This window comes from Stomoxys calcitrans, chromosome 5, assembly GCF_963082655.1.
Source record: "Stomoxys calcitrans chromosome 5, idStoCalc2.1, whole genome shotgun sequence".
NCBI classification, from domain to species: Eukaryota; Metazoa; Arthropoda; class Insecta; order Diptera; family Muscidae; genus Stomoxys; species Stomoxys calcitrans.
This window is the reverse complement of record NC_081556.1, coordinates 13,937,191-13,957,619: the sequence shown is the minus strand read 5'-3', so window position 1 is coordinate 13,957,619 and position 20,429 is coordinate 13,937,191. Positions and strand designations below refer to the sequence as shown.

Below are 20,429 nucleotides of genomic sequence, written 5' to 3'. Positions count from 1 at the left end.
AGCCACTGCACGGCCTGATGTCTCAATATGAGCATATTTGCCTGTCCTAGTCTTCCCAATCTTGAAAAAGACAGCCTTGCCATGCCTTTAGTCTTAGCCAAACTCGCCACGGAGACTTGATCAATGACAACCACAAGAAAAGTTCCTACCTCCTTCTCCTCCCTGTGGAAGACCTCGAACTTTTCTGCGAACAAACCTTGGTTTTGCTTGCCCAAGAATCCCAGTATGAGTTCCGTCGCACATTTACTGCCCCATCCTTTGATGAGAAACAGAGAGACAGGTTCTACAGTTGGATGTGCTATCTCATTTTGAATGAAATAAAATTCATCTTTTTGTTTACAGTTTTCCCTTCGGTACACTCCAATATAAAATCGTAAAAAGTTAATATGAGCCTAAATACGATGGATGGCCAGGCAACAACAACAACAGCAACAGACAGCTAGCAGGACATATTTTCTCTGTCTCACCGAATTCAGCTTTTATGAGTTTGAGTTTAATTTGCAAAACAACACCACAACAGCAAGGACGTAGCCTCCATAGCCCACATAGTCATCAGCATTTCGGCGAACGGCTTCAACAACACCAGTAACGTCAATGTGAAGAAAACTGAAACCACAGTTATTTAGTGGAAAACTTGTGCCAGAAAAAAACAACAAAAAACAAAACAAGTAAAAGCGTGCTAAGTTCGGCCGGAAGGACGGACGGAAGGACGGACGGACGGAAGGACGGAAGGACGGACGGAAGGACGGACGGACGGAAGGACGGACGGACGGAAGGACGGACGGAAGGACGGACGTACGGAAGGACGGACGGAAGGACGGACGGAAGGACGGACGGAAGGACGGACGGAAGGACGGACGGAAGGACGGACGGAAGGACGGACGGAAGGACGGACGGAAGGACGGACGGAAGGACGGACGGAAGGACGGACGGAAGGACGGACGGACGGAAGGACGGACGGAAGGACGGACGGAAGGACGGACGGAAGGACGGACGGAAGGACGGACGGAAGGACGGACGGAAGGACGGACGGAAGGACGGACGGAAGGACGGACGGAAGGACGGACGGAAGGACGGACGGAAGGACGGACGGAAGGACGGACGGAAGGACGGACGGAAGGACGGACGGAAGGACGGACGGAAGGACGGACGGAAGGACGGACGGAAGGACGGACGGAAGGACGGACGGAAGGACGGACGGAAGGACGGACGGAAGGACGGACGGAAGGACGGACGGAAGGACGGACGGAAGGACGGACGGAAGGACGGACGGAAGGACGGACGGAAGGACGGACGGAAGGACGGACGGAAGGACGGACGGAAGGACGGACGGAAGGACGGACGGAAGGACGGACGGAAGGACGGACGGAAGGACGGACGGAAGGACGGACGGAAGGACGGACGGAAGGACGGACGGAAGGACGGACGGAAGGACGGACGGAAGGACGGACGGAAGGACGGACGGAAGGACGGACGGAAGGACGGACGGAAGGACGGACGGAAGGACGGACGGAAGGACGGACGGAAGGACGGACGGAAGGACGGACGGAAGGACGGAAGGACGGACGGAAGGACGGACGGAAGGACGGACGGAAGGACGGACGGAAGGACGGACGGAAGGACGGACGGAAGGACGGACGGAAGGACGGACGGAAGGACGGACGGAAGGACGGACGGAAGGACGGACGGAAGGACGGACGGAAGGACGGACGGAAGGACGGACGGAAGGACGGACGGAAGGACGGACGGAAGGACGGACGGAAGGACGGACGGAAGGACGGACGGAAGGACGGACGGAAGGACGGACGGAAGGACGGACGGAAGGACGGAAGGACGGACGGAAGGACGGACGGAAGGACGGACGGAAGGACGGACGGAAGGACGGACGGAAGGACGGACGGAAGGACGGACGGAATGACGGACGGAAGGACGGACGGAAGTACGGACGAAAAAGGAAAACTGTGAATGGGGGTCTTAGATGAATATTACAAGGAGTTACAAACAGAACGACGAAATAAGTATACCCCCATCCTATGGTGCAGGGTATAAAAAGCAAGACTGTGAAGCATCTAAAATAGAACAATTCGCAGCAGAGGCAGCTAAGCGGAGCTTCCAACAAAAGGAATAGGCCACAAACAACACCATATGTTATGGTCCATGCACAGAGTACCGACCGAAATGGCAAAGAGCCCACTCGCCCACACTACAACCAAATTCAAATAAATTTGAATACATAAACTTTTTGGCCAAGTTTGTCTAGGGAATAATGACTTGGGTGGGCCAAAGGGGATAGGACATGATTCATGTACTCTAATATATTCCATAGATGAGCTAGGGAACTCGCTCTTCTGCTCCCTCTCTTTGGCTCTTTGCTGTGGCGAAAACAGCTAAAAGTTTAGTGTAGACAGCATTTTGGGAATAAATTAACCAGATTTTATGGTAACCCACTGTAGTCGTTAAAACAATATGCTGCCTTTCTTTAGAGCTTCTCTCTCTCTCTCTCTCTCTCTCTCTTGTAAATGTTCCATAGAGAACGGCATGACAACTATTATTTCGCAAGGATATAATATTCCTCTGCTCACATTGAGAGCAGTACTTTTGCTACTGGGGAATATGATGAATAGTAATGCAACTGATACATAATTAATTTGTTTGGTAATGAGTTGTTGGCAAACAAAGCAGCAGCACTTAATTGCAGCCTCCGTTTGGCACAGAGTCTTTTAAAATATTCATTCAGTGGCATAATTTCCATAGTACTTCCGCCTAATGCCCTGCCCTGCTTAAGTAGGACACATGCTTCGGCTTCACATGGGAGAATAGTGCTAAGTGTCTTGTTTTTGTTTGTTTGTTTGCTTGTTTCTCAAGTTAATTATGCGCCATGGTACACCACAGCCAAATAGCAATATGCCAGAGATAAGTCACAAATGTACGCCAAATAAATCACAGATATGTCACTTGAAGGAGATAATTTAAATGGAATTAATTGAAAATGGCAAAAGAAATGTCTTATCGAATAGAAATTAACATTTGTTTACTTGAGTCGTGGTCAAGGCCAGGTGACAATCAAAACAAATGGGAACCTTGAAGTCGAGTGCGAGGCACTGCTGCCATCGTCACAGTCTTGAATTGCCGCAACCCTCGTATTGCCATCTGGAACATAATGTTACACGGATGGATCAAAGCTAGAGGACAGAGTGGGCCTGGGGGTTTACATTGAGAACCCAGGTACTGAGATCTGTTTTAGACTGCCTGACCATAATACGGTCCTGCTAGCGGAGATCCGGGCGATCACGGAATGCGTGAAGTGGTGTGGTACTAACGCGAGGACGTCAAGTGTGAACATCTTTACCGACAGTAAAATTGTCATAAGGGCAATAACAACCAGGACGGTAAGGTCACGAACAGTTGTGCAGTGTAAGAAGGAGATTAACGCCTTCTCTGAGGACGGAAAAATCCTCATTGTTTGGGTGCCGGGCCATAACGGAGTAAGGGGAAATGAAAGGGCAGACGATTTGGCGGTGAAGGCCAGAGGACTGCCGTCAATAAACTTGGATAACCCGAAGCCCTTCGGGTCGACGCAGTCCGAGTTAAGGGAGTGGGCGACGAATGCGCATGCTAACTTAAAATGTTCTTCTTAGATGTTCTTCTTAAATCAGCCCTTGTTTAAAATAAGTGTACCATTTGGTATAGCTGCCATGTAAAAACTTCTCCACAAAGAGGTACCGCACTGCGTTATGCTATTCGGACTCGACTATCTCGGAGGCCTCTTTTCAATGAGCTTAAATTTTAATCGGACAGCACTCTTTGACAGGTGAGAAGTTTACCCCTGTTCCTTAATGGATTATTCATGGGCAAATTTGCATTTGCAATAAACGATTTCCAAATTTGACTATTTTAGCCCCTAGAGGGCGCTATTTGTATCCAATTTGGCCGAAATTTTGCACGATGACTTTTCCTATGATCTCTAGAGGCTCAAGAAGTATAATCGGGAGATCGATTATATAGGACCTAAATCAGGTTTAAGACCGATTCGGACCATAATTGTCATTTATACTAGATGTCATAGAAAAAGTCACTGTGTATATCAGGTTATGGATCGATTTAGACCATATTTAAAGGTCATCCGAGAAGTTGTAGTTTCAAAATTGCAAGCCAATCAAGGGGCTCAAGAAATAAAATCAGAAGAGAGGTCTAACTGAAAGCTAGACCGATTCAAGACATACTTGACATGTATTTTAGAGGTGATAGAAAAAGTCGAAATGCTAGATTACAACCAAATCAGCTAAGAATTACGCCCTCTAGAGGTTCAAGAAGAAAAATCGGGATTCTGGTTGTACAAAATTTCAGACAAATCTAACAATAAGTGCGCATTCAAGGGGCTCAAGAAGTAAATTCAGGAGATCGGTCAAACTGGAAGCTGTTAGGATTTAAACCGATTCAAGCCATACTTGGCACGTATGTTGAGCCTCCTCTAGAGGCTCAAGAAGAAAAATCGAGAGTTCAGTTTATATGGGACCTAAATCGGGTTTTTGACCAATTTAGACCATATTTGGCGCGTATGTTGAAGATCATCGGATAAGTCGCTGTACAAAATTTCAGTAAAATCCAACAATAAGTGCGGCCTCAAGGAGCCCATGAAGTATAATCGGGAGATCGGTCTAACTGGAAGCTATGTGAGGTTTTAAACCGATTCCAGCCAGGTGATGGAAAAAGTCGTAATGCAAGATTACAGCCAAATCTGCTAAGAATTACGCCCTCTAGAGGCTGAAGAAGGAAAATCGAGATTTCAGTTTATATAGGACCTAAATCGGATTTTTTGACCAGTTTAGACCATATTTGGCGCGTATGTTGAATATCATCGGATAAGTCGTTGTACAAAATTTCAGGGGAATCCTACAATAAGTGCGCCCTTAAGAGGCCCAAGAAGTATAATCGGGAGATCGGTCTAATTGGAAAAAGTCGTAATGCAATATTACAGCCAAATCTGCTAAGAATTACGCCCTCTAGAGGCTCAAGAAGAAAAATCGCAATATGCCCCACATACAATCCCAAACGACCTTCACTTGTGTTTTTGTTGTTGTAGCAGTGCGTTAAACACTGAGGCTGCAGCCCTTGCCGATGAAGAACTCCTTCGGGTCAATTCGGTTCGTACAACCGGCTGCCATGGGATTGACCTACACTTATAGGAAGTGTTTTGGGCAAAATTTCAAGCGTCTAGCTTACCCCTTCGAAATTTAGCGTGCTTTCCACAGATAGAGGGACAGACGGACGGGCAGACAGACAAACGGACGGACAGACGAACGGACGGACAGACGAACGGACGGACGAACAGACGGACAGACGGACGGGCGGACAGACGTACGGGCGGACGGACGGACGGGCGGACAGACAAACGGACGAACACATGGACGAACGGACTGACTTTTTGTCCCTCTGTTCGTCGATGAGCATATCCGTCTGTCGGTATGTCCCTGTGTGTATGTCTGTCTATATGTCCGTCTGTCTGTCTGTTCTAATGTCCATATCTGTATGTCAGCCTATCTTTTTGTCCCTCCGTCTGTGTACGTTCAACTGTCGGTCTGTCTATTTTAATGTCTCTCTCTCTGTATGTCAGTCTGTCTTTTTGTCTCCCTATCTATATGTCCGTCGGGCTAAGTGTCCGTCTGTCAATATGTCCGTCTGTCAATATGTCTCCCTATCTATATGTCCGTCGGGCTAAGTGTCCGTCTGTCAATATGTCCGTCTGTCAATATGTCCGACTGTCAATATTTCCGTCTGTCAATATATCCGTCTGTCAATATGTCCGTCTGTCAATATTTCCGTCTGTCAATATGTCCGTCTGTCAATATATTCGTCTTTCAATATGTCCGTCTGTCAATATGTCCGTCTGTCAATATGTCCGTCTGTCAATATGTCCGTCTGTCAATATGTCCGTCTGTCAATATTTCCTTCTGTCAATATCCCGTCTGTCAATATGTCCGTCTGTCAATACGTCCGTCTGTCAACATGTCCGTCTGTCAATATGTCCGTCTGTCAATATGTCCGTCTGTCAATATGTCCGTCTGTCAAAATGTTCGTCTGTCAATATGTCTGTCTGTCAATATGTCCCTTTGTCAATATGTCCATCTCCTTATACGTTCGTCTGTCAATATGTCCGTCTGTCAATATGTCCATCTCCTTATACGTTCGTCTGTATATATGTTCGTCTGTGTGACCGCCTGACTGTATGACTGTTTGTTTGCAAGTCCCTCTGCCTGCATGTCCCTCTAGCTGTATATCCCTCTGTAAGTATGTCATTTGTATATCACCTGTCTGTCCGTAAGTCCCTCTTTTTGGATGTCCGTCTGTCTGTGTACATATCGACTGTCTGTCTACCTGTTTTTATGCCCTTTGTGATTATTGGTCTGTCTATATATCGCTCTTTAAGCATGTCCGTCTGTCCGTAAGTCTGCGTGTCCGTTTGTCTATATGTCGCTCTGTCTATATGCCCGGCTGTCTGTCTGCAGTATGCCAGCCTTTCTATATGTCCGCCTGTTTGTTTGTCTCTCCGTCTGTATGTTTCTCTGTCTGTTTTTGTGTCCCTCTCTGTATGTCCATCTGTTCGTAAGTCTGCGTTTCCGTTTGTCTATATGGCGCTCTGTCTGTATGCCCGGCTGTCTGTCTGCAGTTAGCCAGTCTATCTATATGCCCGTCTGTCTGTTTGGTCTGCATGCCCGTCTGTGTGTTTGGTCTGCATGCCCGTATGTCTGTATGTCCGTCTGAAAGGCGGACATATAGACGAACATATAGGCAGACAGACGTTTAGAGAGATGGTTATATAGACAGACAGCCAGACGGTCATGCAGACAGGCAGACGACATATCGACGGACGGACATGCAGATATGCACAAGACAGTCTTTTTGTCCGTCCGTCTGTATATCCCTCTTCCGAGTTGTCCGTCTGTCCGCTTGCCTGGTTGTTTGTGCGTCTGTCTATTTGTCTGTCTAACTGTTTGTCTGTCTGTCTATATATGGTCGGTCTACATGTTCATCTATTTGTATGTCCATCTAAATGGGGCTCATTTAAAATCTTTGGGGGTTCATTTAAAATCTTAACCCCATAAAAGGCTCATTTGATTTGCTGAAATTTGGAATAGTGGGGAGATCTGTTACAACAGACCTCCCGACGCGCAGTGGAAGAAAATTGAAAAAAAAATACTACCAAAAATATGCCGTGTGAGAACGGGTAGAGATATCTCTTTGAAACTAGAAATGGTTAGACCTGAGGTGCTATCGAGATCGTGTGCAAAATTAACAGGCGCTAGAAGGTCCGGCGCCTCTTGGCAGGCCCCTAAACTGGGTCACCCTGGCATTTCGAAAAATTGTTCGGGGTGCCAAATCGTCATTTGTGGTCCGATTTTCAAAATTCTTTTTTTGATGGACAGTGCTCAGTTTATGGTATACAATATCTCCAATGGTTTCGGGGATATACGAGTTTGAATTTTTATTTCTTGAAATTTTGGCTGAGTTTGGCTTTGAATTTTGCAATTTGCGCAGGCATTTGGGGTTCGATTTTTCACTTTGATGTATGATTTGGATTCGTGACAAATTTTTCACATTTAAAAGTTATAGAGTTTGGAAGTCAAAAAATGTGAAAAAAGTGTTTATTGTTAAACTTTTTGGTAAAAAAATTTATTTTCATTGATTAGTCTTTTTAGAAAAATCTTGCTTTTAAACCTTAATTTTTTCTCTTTTTTGCAAATGAAGGGGACATATTTTAGATGCTTTTTAAGTGAAATTTGAACAAGATATGTTCACCTAAACAGGTGCTATATGCACTTCAAAATGGACAATTTTTTGTTTAAAAATCGAAAAAATCCCTCAAGTTTAAAAATTCCAAAGCTCAGATCCCCCAATTGGGCACATGTTTTTTTTTTTTAACTCCATATGTCCCCTTAATCCGGAGGCCTTTTTAACGCAGAGGTTAGCATACCCGCCTATGACGTTGAACACCTGGGTTCGAATCTTGGCGAGATCATCAGCAACATTTGTGAGCTAATGTGCCATGTAAAAACTTCTCTCCAAAGAGGTGTCGCATTGCGGCGCGCCGTTCGGATTCGGCTATAACAGGGATGCCCTTTATCATTGAGCTTAAACTTGAATCGGACTGTGAGAAGTTTGTTCATGAGCAAAATTTGCAACTTGCAATGTCCACTAAGCCCATACAAAAAATTGTTTGCACCTAACAAAAGTTGTAGCCTCCACAGCAAATTTACTAAAAAATGCCGGTTTTGAAACCATCTTTCCCCGAAAGTGGTATTTTGGGAATTTTTATAAGAAAAATCGGGCAGAATTTATTTTTTGGTTTCTTAAGGACACTTTTATCTGAAAACTTCAAAAAGAATTACTAAGATATTTCTATTTGTTTTTTTTTAGAATTTGAGCACTATCCAGCAAAAGAAAAGAATTTTGAAAATCGGACCACAAATGAAGATTTGGCAGCCCAAACAATTTTTCGAAATGCCGAGTTGACCAAATTGAGGGCCCTGTTAAGAGGCGCCCCGACCACCTAGGCCCTTGAAATTTTGCACACGATCTCGATAACACTTGAGCTCTAACCATTTCGAATTACAAGGAGATATCTTAACCCGTTCTCACACGTCATTGTTTTTACTACTTTTTTTTTCTCGATTTTCTCTCACTATGCAATGTTTGCACCGAGTATGATTTAGGATTTCAACATTTTCTTCTTACCCATACAATTGTAAACCTATTGCGTCTAATGATACCTTTATACGCCATCTCATAAATAATTTTTCCATAGTCAATTTACCCATTTCCTTTTCAAATCATAGCTATGACCTTTGGTCTAACCATTTTGTCCAATGATTGCTGAACAAGTATTAGCAAGCAGGTCAAATTTCAAACATATTTTATTGTTGAAGCATAGACAACAACAACAACAATATTCAATAAATGTCTATAAAAGGAAAACAAGTCAAACCCTCTTTTCTGTCACAAAATATTTTCCTATGTTTTTTTTGTTTGTTTCTTGCATTTTATATTTTCCACATTGACTGGTCAACAATTTATAATTCTGACATATGTCATAATTTCTATAAATGGACAAAAGGCAGACAACAGTCCTAGCTCAACAACAACCTCGTCCTCCTCCTCCCTCCCACCTATAAATAAACGAAAAAATCAACTTGAGTTTTTTTTTGCAGTTCATGGAAACGCAATGTAAAGAGACCTCAACGTTTGTACTTCTCCTCTTTTTTGGGGTCATGGAAAAAATTTTAGTGTAAACTCTCCTAGACGACCATAAATTCAAACATTCAATGAATGAATTGGAGAAAAACACACAATCACAAACACTTGGCTTGCTTGCTTTTGTCAGAGTTTCAAAGAAATTGCGAGAGAAAAAAAACAACCGAACTATATCTCATAAATCTATTTGTAACCTTTTAAGGCAACTTGTCGCTTACAAAAGTCATAATATTATTACAGATGCCATAGCAGTACTTTGATGCCCAGCTAAACAGCTAGACCAGCTTAGCTAGTAGCCCATCTAAGAGCCTGAACCATTAGAGGTTTCTGTCTTTTGCTTCCTAAGCTCAGGTTATAACACAGCAGTAGCTATGGCAGAACTGTTTTGCGGTTTACATTTTGTGGCTGAGAAATAAAACCTTCTGGCACACACATCTATGAGGCATTCTGGGGTTTGCTCTTTTTTTCTTTTTGGGTCGCCTTGTTCGGAGAAAATGCAGCAGATAAAAATGCTGATTACAACATGATTATCAAGAGGCACAGTGGTAGCGATAGCGCTCAGATGCCTGAATGTTTATACGATAGCGCTGAAATTTCATACACGATGTACACTTAGAACCCCAGCTGTCAAACCAAATATAGTGCTGCTAGGTCCATAGCTAAATATATTGGGTTGCCCAAAAAGTAATTGCGGATTTTTTAAAAGAAAGTAAATGCATTTTTAATAAAACTTAGAATGAACTTTAATCAAATATACTTTTTTTACACTTTTTTTCTAAAGCAAGCTAAAAGTAACAGCTGATAACTGACAGAAGAAAGAATGCAATTACTGTGTCACAAGCTGTGAAAAAATTTGTCAACGCCGACTATATGAAAAATCCGCAATTACTTTTTGGGCAACCCAATAGAACCCATAATAAACGATCATTCGATTTGAGTTCTTGGCCCCTAGAGAACTCAAATTTCATCCCTTGCCCACTTACAAAACCAGTTTTGCCGTATATTCAAAACTAGCAAACCGCTGGTCCGTTCGTTTAGGCGAAGATAAACTATTTCGTACTATTTTGCACTTTCTAGCACCAAAATGTACGAATTTTGGAAGGATCATTTAGTCACCAATTATATATTTCCACCTTATACCTTCATGCCAACTTTCAGACCTCTAGCTTCATATCTGAAGAAAGTACCAAATGGTACCAAAATGTAGGAGTTGTGAATAGATTTTTAGTCACCCCATCATATTTATCCTAGCTGTACTTTCATGCCAAATTTCAGACCTCTAGCTCCATATCTGAAGAGAAAGTACCAAATGGTACCAAAATGTAGGGGATGTGAATAGATATTTAGTCACCCATCATATTTTTCCTAGCTGTACTTTCATGCCAAATTTCAGACCTCTAGCTCCATATCTAAAGAAAGTACTGAAAGGTACCAATTTTGGTACCAAAATGCATAAATTTTTAATATTTGCCTAATTTCAGAAATCTAGTTCCATATCTAAAGAAAGTACCGAATGGTACCAATTTTGGTACCAAAATGCATACATTTTTAACAGGTCACCATTCATATACTTTTTAGTTGTTGTTGTTGTAGCAAAGTGTTGTACACTGAGGCGGCAGCCCTTGCCGATGAAAGACTTCATCGGGTCAATCCGGTACGTACAAACGACTGCCTTGGGATTGTACTTTTTAGTTCTACCAACATGCCAAATTTCAGACCTCTTGGCCCATCTATGCAAAAAGTACCAAAATATGCGAATTTAGTCACCCATCATATTATATTTCTTAGTTTTACCCACATGTCCAATTTCAGACCTCAATCTCCATCTGAACAGAAAGTGCCAAATGGTACCAATTTTGGTACTAAAATGTTGAATTTTGAAAAAATTATTTAGACTCCCATCATGTATATCTGTAAGTTTTCCCTTCATTCCAAATTCAGAGCTCTAGCTCCATCTGCACAGAAGGTACCAAATGGTACCAATATTGGTACCAAAATGTACGAATTGTAAAAAGATCATAGTCACCCATCATATATTTCCTAGTTGTGACTACATGTCAAATTTCATATCTCTAGCTCTAGCTGTAAAGAAAGTACCAAATGGTACCAATTGCGGTACTAAATGTATATTTCTCCCATTACTATTTTTCCATTTTTCTTTTTACCCTCTTCCTTTTGCACCAGATGTCTACGTAAAATTTCAAAATTCTACCTCTCTCCATCTGCCCTGTACAAAGTTCACCTATTTCGTACCTTTTCGGTACTTTTTTATGTACCTACTTTACTTTAACTTTAATTGGCTATGACAGAACATTTGTTCCGTAGAATAGCGTTCCGAACGTAAAATAGCGTTCCAAGCGCTTCAACCGTCCGCGCTCATTCTAAAATAAGAGTTTGCAGAGTCTTATTAATTTTGCAGAGATACCAAACTCAGACATAGCTTGAAATACCTTTGAACGTAACGAGGTATCGAAAGCGGCTTTGCAGTCAGCTGTTGATTCCTTCTCGGGTTTTTTCCAGAATTTGGCGCAGTATGAATAACTCGTCCAGCGTGAATTTACGAGGTCTAAAGCCTCATTGATAGGGCCCAATTATCTCATTGACTTTAGGTTTTAATCTTTCACACAGTACGCTCGAGAGTATCTTGTATGCGATAGGGAGGAGACTTATTCCTCTGTAGTTGGCACATTCCGTCTTGTCTCCTTTTTGTGCACGGGACATAGTATGCTGAGGTTCCAAACATCGTGTATACGTTCTTCTGGCCAGATTGCGCAGATAAGCTGATGTATACGCCTTATCAGCATGTCGCCTCCGGTTTTAAATAGTTCAGTGGGTAACCCATCGGCTCCTGCTGCTTTGTTGTTATTTAGTCGGGTGTACGGGGTATAGTATGATGTGGTTCCAATCATCGCGTTTGCGTTCTTCTAGCCAGATTGCGCAGATAAGCTGATGCATACGCCTTATCAGCGTGTCGCCTCTGGTCTTAAATAGTTCAGCGGGTAACCCGTCGGCTCCTGCAGCCTTGTTGTTCTTTATTCGGGTCACTGCTATTTGGGCCTCATGCTGACTAGAAGGTAGACATTGTATACCATCATCAGAGATTGGTTCTGCGGTATCCTCTTCGCCCCCAACGTCGGACCCTAGCAGTTGGGTAAAATGTTCTTTCCATCTTCTCAGCATGTTATCTGTGTCAGTTACCAAATTTCCTTCTTTGTCTCTGCAGGAGGATGTGCCTGCACCAAAGCCATCGGTTTGATGTTTAATTCTTTGGTGGAATTTCCGGACTTCAATCTGACTCCTGTACTTCTCAATTCGCTTACACTCACACTCACGCCTTTTCATTTCCTTTTTCTTTCTGCGGAATAGAGGTTTCTTCTCTCTCCTTTTCTCCCGATGTCTCTTCTTCATCTGGTGTGTTGCTACTGATTTCAGGGTTGCTCTATATGCCGCATTCTTGGCTTCGGTGGCATCTCGACACTCTTGGTTGTACCATGGGTTTCTTGGGGGGAGGCTTCCGGTACCCAAGTTAGGATTTGGCGGCATTTTTCATGGAGTGGGCAATAGTTTGCCACTGTGCCATTATATCATCGGAACTAGGAGTACTTTCATCAAGCAGTTGGGTCAGTCGAGTGGAGTATGCCGCTGCCATCTGTTGTGTTTGCAGCTTTTCAATGTCCAGCTTCCCTGCAGTGTCAGATCCTATTTTCCTCGCCATGCCCAAACGGGTAAGAACCTTTGCTGCAACAAGGTAATGATCCGACTATATTCGCTCCTCGGATCGATCGTACATCTAACACGCTGGATGAATGCCTTCCATCTATCACAACGTGATCAATTTGGTTCCTCGTGTTTTGTTCGGGTGACAGCCATGTGGCTTTGTGAATATTTTTATGTTGAAATCTGGTGCTACAAACTACCCTGTTTTTTGCCGCGGCGAAATCTATCAGCCTCAATCCATTACTGGACGTTATCTCGTGGAGGCTAAACTTTCCTATTGTTGGACCAAAAATGTCTTCCTTCCCTATCTTCGCATTCAAAACTCCCAGAACGATTTTGATATCATGGCTGCCTCGCCCATTCTCTCAAATTCTCTCTCTAGACGCTCATAGCAAATATTCTTGGTCTGCTCGTCTTTGTCTTCCGTCGGGGCATGGTCTCAAATAAGGCTGATGTTGAAGAATTTGGCTTTTAGGCGGATTGTGGCTAGCCTCCCATCCACCGGAGTAAAGCTGGTGACAAGATGTTTCAGTCCCCGACTAACCACAAATCCGCAGCCAAATTCATGCCTCGTGTTATGGCAGCTATAGCATAGCACGTCACCGTTTGGTTTTATAGTGACGCCATTCCCAGTCCATCACACTTCCTGTAAGGCGGTAATAACTGCCTTGTACTTCTCTAATACATCCGCCAGCACCTAAACTGCAACTTCTCTATAAAAAGTGCGGACATTCCAGATGCAGATCCGCAAATCATGGTCTTTTTTTCATTTGCGCGTTTTTACTATCCCTTTGTTATTCATAGCATCATTTTTTTAGTACCTAAATGTAAAAGTTTCCAAAAACTCTTAAAGTCACCGAATTAAGGTAGCCCTAGTTTACCTAAGTTCCAAAATTCAGAGCTCTTGTTCAATTTACAAAAAAGTACCAAATAGTACCAACTAAGGTACTAAACGTACTATTTCTCCCACTTCCGGTACGATTTTCCTATGGCTACCTTAATTTCCGAATTAAGGTAGCCATAGTTTACCTAAGTTCCAAAATTCAGAGCTCTTGTTCAATTTCCAAAAAAAAAAGTACCAAATAGTACCAATTAAGGTACTAAACGTACTATTTCTCCCACTTCCGGTACGATTTTCCAAAAAATTTTTCCAAACCTTATTTTTTGAGACGCTCTTTAATTTGAGCCCAAAACCAAATTCTAGCCCTTTCCGTTCGTGCTGAACAAATATGTACCATTTCGTACTTTTTAGTACGTTAACGTACGAATATCATCAAATCCAGCCTTGTTCTGTGTCTACGACCCAAGACCAACATTCGTACAAAATTTCATGATTTTAGCTTCAGCCGTTTCGGCTGGGCGATGATCAGTCAGTCAGTTAGTCTGTCCGGCAGCAATCATTCAGTCACGCAACTCTTTTATAAGATTTTTATTGGGCTGTTGTTCACTGAGTTTCGGTGCTAGCCACAGTTTTTTAATAAAACATTGGATTTCCATCGAGCTGTTGTATAGCCGAATTTTGATTAAAAAATATTTGAACGATGTGTAATCAATGCTCGTTTGTGAGTCTCTTCATGATGAAATGGCAGAGTATACTGCACACTTTTCACATTTACAAATGAAGTTTGAACGTATTTACCAACCAGTGCTGATATACCGAAAAAATCACCTTAATAAATATACGCCTCACAAACATATCCCTCGATTTAAACCCTTAAGCCCTTGATAAGCCTCAATTTTATTCCCAATTTTATTAACACTTTTGCAGTAAAAGTAAAATAAAATCCTGTCACCAATACAACCACTTCTCCTTTTTGCACCCACAGTACCTAATGCACCATAACAAATTTAACTTCCTGCATCCTTTGTGCACAAATCTAAGGAATCATAAAATAATAGTCTTTATCTGTTCTATTATCCATTCCGTTCTATTTTCTCCCTGTTCTCCCTGTTCTCTTCTGTAGGATTGTGGTAACACAATTTTCCTTTTCCTTTTTAGATTGTGGATGTTCGTTGGTTGGTGATGGTGAATGTCATTCAATTTCAGATGTAACTCAATTTTAGTTTGGAATTTAATTTTCTTAAATGCGAGCTGACCATATGGAGGTTTCCTTTTGGGGCATTGATTGTAAGGCAGCAAATATTTTATGCTTAAATGTATGCCATGGCAAGGAAATATGAAAGTTGGCATTAGGTTAGGTTAAAGAGACCATTATGGACATAGAACTAAATCAGTAATCGGTTTGTTGTGCAATCTAAATCCCAAAAATAAATAAATCCGAAGAGATCAATACCAGGAACTCTGGGCTACATACAAATACCTTAAACGTTTTCCTTTTCACCCCGTTAAGATAGTTCAAGTTTGATACCGAAACAGCACGCAAGTGCCGCAGTTTGAGACACGCGAAAGCAGGCCATTGACATGGCTGAAATGGAAACTATTTGAGAGTAGAAAAAGAATATGATATCCAATTTTGGGATCAAGTGTTTGAGGGGTCGCTCTACCCCTAAACTCTCTTCAGACCAAACACATTTACCGACCATGGCAATATGGGGCTCAAGTAAACACTGTGTTGGAGTAGAGCACAGGCTTGATATCAACTTTCGGGACCCCGGATCTGGGGGTCCGTCCCCCAGACTCCTAAACTGAACTCATTTACTAACTACGGCAATATGGAGCTTAAATAAAATTTATTTGAGACTAGAGAACGAATTTGGCGCAATATACCTAAAGAGCCATCCATCTCTCTCAACATCGCCAGGCAGGTCTTAATTACCGACCATGGCATTATAAGGGGAAGCGCCCTCCCTAAATATACCCAAAGGGGCAAATAGGACGATCAACACAATATGGGACTTATATGAAAATTGTGAATTTTGCTATTCAAATTAAGAACCAAGGGGCAGGGGACGTTCAAACCACTTAGCCCCAGTTCCATACAACAGACACAACATCGATCAGGGCTATATGGGACTCATCTGGAAACTGTTTAGCAATTAATAGCAATCTAATTTAAAAATGAGGAACCAATTGTCGGGCACTGTCTCAACCCGAAGAAACCCCCCAGCCATACCTCCTAACATACATAATGGCCAATCGGGACATTATGGGACTTACATGGTGGTTTAAAATACGAGTTTTGAAAAGCAAAACGGAAACAAGTAAAAACGTGCCAAATTCGACCGGACCGAATCTTGTTTAACCAACATTCAAGGATTCCGCTCAAAATTTACAGAAGTACTTGTGGCAAATTTCAGCCAAATCGGATGAAAATTGAGGTCTCTAGGCGGTCATGAAGTCACAACTGATCCGATCGTCTTCAAATTTGGTATGGGCGTGTCTTTCGGCCTAGAGACAAAGCCTATTGAAATTGGAAAAAATCGGATCAGATCTGGATATAGCTCCCATATATATGTTCATCCGATTTTCAGTAATAATGCAATAAAATGGTCTTTTGTCAACCGATTTTCTCGAAATTTGGCAGGAAGGATTTTTTTAACGACTGTCGACATTACTGGTGAATTTCATGGAAATCGGTTTAGATTTAGATATAGCTCTCATATGTATATATCGCCCGATTTTCACTCCTAAAGCCACTGCAAGCACATTTATTGACCAACCTTGCCAAAATATTGCACAATGCTTTCCTCGATGACTACCACAATATACATAGAGTTTGGTCAAAATCGGTTGAGATTTAGATATAGCTCTCATATATATGTTCGTCCGATTTGCAGTAATAATGCAATAAAATGGTCTTTTGTCAACCGATTTTCCCGAAATTCGGCAGGAGGGATTTCCTCTTGACTTTCAATATAACTGGTGAATTTCATGTAAATCGGTTCAGATTTAGATATTGCTCTCATATATATATATCGCCCGATTTTCACTCCTAGAGCCACTGCAAGCGCATTTATTGACCAATCTTCCCAAAACTTTGTACAACGCTTTCCTTGACGACTTCCTCAGTATCTGAGGAGTTTGCTCGAAATCGGTTCCGATTTAGATATAGCTCCCATATATATGTTCGTCCGATTTCCAGTAATATTGCAATAAAATGGTCTTTTGTCAACCGATTCTCTCGAAATTCGGCAGGAGAGATTTTCTCTTAACTCTCAATATAACTGGTAAATTTCATGGAAATCGGTTAAGATTTAGTTATAGCTCCCATATATATGTTCATCCGATTTTGAGAAATATTGCAATAATATGGTCATTTGTTAACCGAGTGTCTCGAAATTTGGCAGGAAGGATTTTCTTATGACTCTTAGCATTACTGGTGAATTTCATAGAAATTGGTTCAGATTTAGATATAGCTCCCATATATATGTTCGTCCGATTTTGAGAAATATTGCAATAATATGGTCATTTGTTAACCGAGTGTCTCGAAATTTGGCAGGAAGGATTTTCTTATGACTCTCAATATAACTGGTGAATTTCATGGAAATCGGTTCAGATTTAGATATAGCTCTCATATATATGTTCGTCTGATTTTGAGAAATATTGCAAAAAAGTGATCATTTGTTACCCGATTCTGTAGAAATTTAGCAGGAAGGATTTTCTTATGACTCTCAATATAACTGGTGAATTTCATGGAAATCGGTTCAGATTTAGATGTAGCTCTCATATATATATATCGCCCGATTTTCACTCCTAGAGCCACTGCAAGCGCATTTTTTGACCAATCTTCCCAAAACTTTGTACAACGCTTTCCTTGACGACTTCCTCAATATCTGTAAAGTTTGCCCGAAATCGGTTCAGATTTAGATATAGCTCCCATATATATGTTCGTCCGATTTCCAGTAATATTGCAATAAAATGGTCTTTTGTTAACCGATTTTCTCGAAATTCGGCAGGAGGGATTTTCTATTGACTCTCAACATTACTGGTGAATTTCATGGAAATCGTTTGAGATTTAGATATAGCTCTCATATATATATATATATATCGCCCGATTTTCACTCCTAGAGTCACTGCAAGCGCATTTATTGACCAATCTTCCCAAAACTTTGTACAACGCTTTCCTTAACGACTTCCTCAATATCTGTAAAGTTTGCCCGAAATCGGTTCAGATTTAGATATAACTCCCATATATATGTTCGTCCGATTTTTACTCCTAGATTCTTCCAACATCTTCCAGCTCGAAATCATATTCAAAGCTTTCTCTTCAAAGAATAGCTGTGTAGCAAAGAACTTGTAAATGTTGAGCAAATGTGTGTGTGTTATTATTCAAAACACTTTGACTGGTTAATGGATCATGATTTCCGTTACGCCATGTATCCTCATCAACACCTTTGAAACTTAAGCGTGTTCTACTTCGTACTCAATAGTCTTTGAGTATGTTGGGCACCTTAATCAATTTGACAAAGGTGTTGATGAGGATACATGGGGTATCCGAAATCATGATCCACTAGCCAGTCAAAGTGTGTTGAATAATAACACACACTTGCTCACCTATTATAAGTTCTTTGCTATACAGCTATTCTTGGAAGAGAAAGCTTTGAATCTCAAGCTGGAAAATGTTCGAAGAATCACGAAAAAATTGTTATCAGTTTTGTCTACCATCTACTCATTACAGAACCAAATATTCCAAAACTACCACCAGTATTGTCCCACTAACTACTGTTTTAAGAAATTTTTCCACTACTTTGCTGGAGAAAACCCGCATTTGGAACCTGAAACACATCATCTCTTCCTCACACTCACTCTCCTCCTCACTCTATCATTGTCACACAAACACTTTCCCTTTAAGATAGTTGAGAAAAAAAAAACACTACACTCAATTTATTTCAATTGAATTTGATATTGCGAGTAGTTATACTTCACTCACATTCTAGATGTGGGGGTTGAGTATACCATAAATCAACTTTCCAAATTAGGGGTCATGAATCATGTGGCGAATTTCTTTCATGCGCTCTCGCACTCCTTTACTTGGCAGCCCAGCTAACCTGCAATGTTAGCAACTCTGGCAATGAGGTGACGGCAATTTGTTACTGTCGCAGTGTGGCTTGTAAGACAATGACAAAAACAAATGTTAAGCGACAGAAAACCCCGAAAAAAAAAAACAGTTCTATTAAAATGTAATAGAGAGTAAAACCATTTGCCAAGATTTTTTTTTCATGTCAGGCAAAAGCAAAGGCAGAAATTGCTGCACTAGATTAGTTCCTCTGGGGGAAAAAAACTTAATATTCTCATTTTCAATTATCTTTCATCCATAGTGAATCCATTGTTAAAGAATATTTCCATTTTGCAATGTTGGAAAAGTCTATTTTTATCCCACTCAGGTAGGCTTTAGGCCACCAATAGCCTTTGTTATCTTTTGTTTTTTTTTTCACCACATTACAATATCCTAATGTTTATTCATTTGATCCCCACCATTGTTGGCATTGTTGCCTCCTAGACCTACCCCACCCCACTCCAACCCATGCCAAATTGTATTTATAAATAATCTAATAAAAATTTTTGCATGCTGTCGTAAAAATAAATTTTATTACATTAAATTAGCATAAAATTCAAAATGTATTTCAGCGTAATCGCCATCACAAATACTCTCGTTAAGAGCAGCATCTGCAACATCAATGCGAATAGACAGCGCGTCAACAATAAAAGCAGCTGTTATGCTATATAGACACTGACTGGGGTTTATGGTATACCACCAAGCAAACATAGAACATGGATGGATACATGTTTCGTTCATAACAAAACAATGGCCAATGTATACTAGGCACAGTGTTGGCATGTCTAAAGTGAGATTTTGCTTAAGAATTTCGTGCAAACTTTTCAATTGACAGTCTAACTACCAAAAACTTAATTTTAAGGGGGGTGATTGGAGATTGTTTTGGTATTTAACCCCAACCTATGGCAGAGGCAACAGGGTGCAGAGGTAAACATGTCCATTATAATGCCTACAAATAATTTGCGGAAGTGGGTTTCTCCTTACTACTGCTGGCGACATTCTTCACCAATGTAAAACTTCTCTGCAAAGTAATGTCGCTAAGCTATATGCCGTTGGGACTTGACAGAATCATACAGATTAGGTTAGGTTAGGTTAGAGGGCATGTGACCTCCGTTACTAGCCATCCAAGTATCAAAAGTCCCACAATACTTGGTGTCACATTTGACAGCTCTTACTCTTTTTCCTTACATGCCACTGCAATTTGCGACGAGGTCAAAGGTAGAAACAAGGTCCTTAAGTTACTTTCCGGCAGCACTTAGATGCTGATAAAGAACCATTGTGGCATAGCCCTCCATCAGAAGACAAATGTCCTTCTTCGACTGCAGGGACGTAGCTAAGATGTTATTTAGGTGGGGAAGGGGGAGTGTGGCTTGTGCCCAATAGCCACCCCCCTGGCTACGTACATGTGCGACGAGCTGTCTCCTTAGTTCTCTCAAGAACTACATCCATCAGAAGACAAATATGCTATGTCGGCGTCAGGGACGTAGCAAAGATTTTAAACTGGGG

The 20,429-nt window shown here is 41.6% G+C and overlaps 1 protein-coding gene across 1 annotated transcript in view; it reads right to left on the bottom strand.

The window, feature by feature from the left end:
• Nucleotides 1–20,429, bottom strand: part of LOC106080709 (low-density lipoprotein receptor-related protein 1B) — a 458,037-nt gene that overhangs the window by 281,866 nt on the left and 155,742 nt on the right. The gene's annotated exons all lie outside the window — the stretch shown is intronic.